Genomic DNA, 2500 nt, shown 5'->3' with positions numbered 1-2500 from the left:
TCAGTGGGTGAAAGAAGAAGAGAACCGCAGCTTTGAGAGGGGCCGAGCTGCCCGCGGCAGTCCGTTTCGCACCCCTCTCGGGTCGGCCCACGCGTCCCCGGCGCCCTCGGGGCCGATCCCTGGAGGTTCACGTTTCCGAAAACTGGGTTTCTGAAATCGTGCGAAAGGTGTTTTGAAAAACAGGGAGAGACCGGCTCGCACCGAGGGCAGGAGAAGGTAAGAGAGGGGAAATTTCTAGTTTCGCCGAACGGTCCCCCTCTTTACCTTCCTCGGTGTAACACTTAGAAAAATTTGCGGTCAAAGTTTTACACCGAGGAAGGTAAGAGAGGGGAAACTTCTAGTTTCGCCGACCGGTCCCCCTCTTTACCTTCCTCGGTGTAACACTTTGAAAAATTTGCGGTCAAAGTTTTACACCGAGGAAGGTAAGAGAGGGGAAACTTCTAGTTTCGCCGACCGGTCCCCCTCTTTACCTTCCTCGGTGTAACACTTTGAAAAATTTGCGGTCAAAGTTTTACACCGAGGAAGGTAAGAGAGGGGAAACTTCTAGTTTCGCCGACCGGTCCCCCTCTTTACCTTCCTCGGTGTAACACTTTGAAAAATTTGCGGTCAAAGTTTTACACCGAGGAAGGTAAGAGAGGGGAAACTTCTAGTTTCGCCGACCGGTCCCCCTCTTTACCTTCCTCGGTGTAAGACTTTGAAAAACTGGCGGTCAAAGTTTTACACCGAGGAAGGTAAAGAGGGGAGTGGAGCGGAGACTCTAGATATTTGCCTTCTCCAAAGCCACATCCATGCTCCCCCTGTATCAGAGCTCCAGGGGCCAGGCTCATGGCCCAGCTTCTCCCCCTGTGATATTAAAGGCCCACACAGCACCTCCACAGGACCTCCACAGCCACACACACACATGCCTCTCTCCCCTGTGTCAGAGCTCCAGGAGCCAGGCATATCACCCAGCCACTGGCCCTGTGACATTAAAGGGCCACACAGCACCTCCACAGGACCTCCACAGCCACACACACATGCCTCTCTCCCCTGTATCAGAGCTCCAGGGGCCAGGCTCATGGCCCAGCTTCTCCCCCTGTGATATTAAAGGGCCACACAGCACCTCCACAGGACCTCCACAGCCACACACACATGCCTCTCTGCCCCTGTGTCAGAGCTCCAGCACCCAGGCATATCACCCAGCCACTGGCCCTGTGACATTAAAGGGCCACACAGGACCTCCACAGCCACACACACATGCCTCTCTCCCCTGTATCAGAGCTCCAGGGGCCAGGCTCATGGCCCAGCTTCTCCCCCTGTGATATTAAAGGGCCACACAGCACCTCCACAGGACCTCCACAGCCACACACACATGCCTCTCTGGCCCTGTGTCAGAGCTCCAGCACCCAGGCATATCACCCAGCCACTGGCCCTGTGATATTAAAGGCCCACACAGCACCTCCACAGCCACACATCCATGCCTCTCTCCCCTGTATCAGAGCTCCAGGAGCCAGGCTAATGGCCCAGCTTCTCCCCCTGTGATATTAAAGGCCCACACAGCACCTCCACAGCCACACATCCATGCCTCTCTCCCCTGTATCAGAGCTCCAGGAGCCAGGCTAATGGCCCAGCTTCTCCCCCTGTGATATTAAAGGCCCACACAGCACCTCCACAGGACCTCCACAGCCACACACACATGCTTCTCTCCCCTGTATCAGAGCTCCAGGGGCCAGGCTCATGGCCCAGCTTCTCCCCCTGTGATATTAAAGGCACACACAGCACCTCCACAGGACCTCCACAGCCACACACACATGCCTCTCTCCCCTGTATCAGAGCTCCAGGGGCCAGGCTCATGGCCCAGCTTCTCCCCCTGTGATATTAAAGGCCCACACAGCACCTCCACAGGACCTCCACAGCCACACATCCATGCCTCTATCCCCCTGTGTCAGAGCTCCAGCACCCAGGCATATCACCCAGCCACTGGCCCTGTGACATTAAAGGGCCACACATCACCCCCATAGGACCTCCACAGCCACACACACATGCCTCTCTCCCCTGTATCAGAGCTCCAGCACCCAGGCTCATGGCCCAGCTTCTCCCCCTGTGATATTAAAGGGCCACACATCACCCCCATAGGACCTCCACAGCCACACACACATGCCTCTCTCCCCTGTATCAGAGCTCCAGGAGCCAGGCTCATGGCCCAGCTTCTCCCCCTGTGATATTAAAGGCCCACACAGCACCTCCACAGCCACACATCCATGCCTCTCTCCCCTGTATCAGAGCTCCAGGGGCCAGGCTCATGGCCCAGCTTCTCCCCCTGTGATATTAAAGGCCCACACAGCACCTCCACAGGACCTCCACAGCCACACACACACATGCCTCTCTCCCCTGTATCAGAGCTCCAGGAGCCAGGCATATCACCCAGCCACTGGCCCTGTGACATTAAAGGGCCACACAGCACCTCCACAGCCACACATCCATGCTTCTCCTCCCCTGTATAACACCACCACCTCCTACC

Source organism: Trachinotus anak, unplaced genomic scaffold (assembly GCF_046630095.1).
Source record: "Trachinotus anak isolate AG129_WGS33_773 ecotype Australia unplaced genomic scaffold, CSIRO_AGI_Tana_v1 ptg000109l, whole genome shotgun sequence".
NCBI lineage: Eukaryota > Metazoa > Chordata > Actinopteri > Carangiformes > Carangidae > Trachinotus > Trachinotus anak.
Note: the sequence above shows the minus strand (reverse complement) of the source record.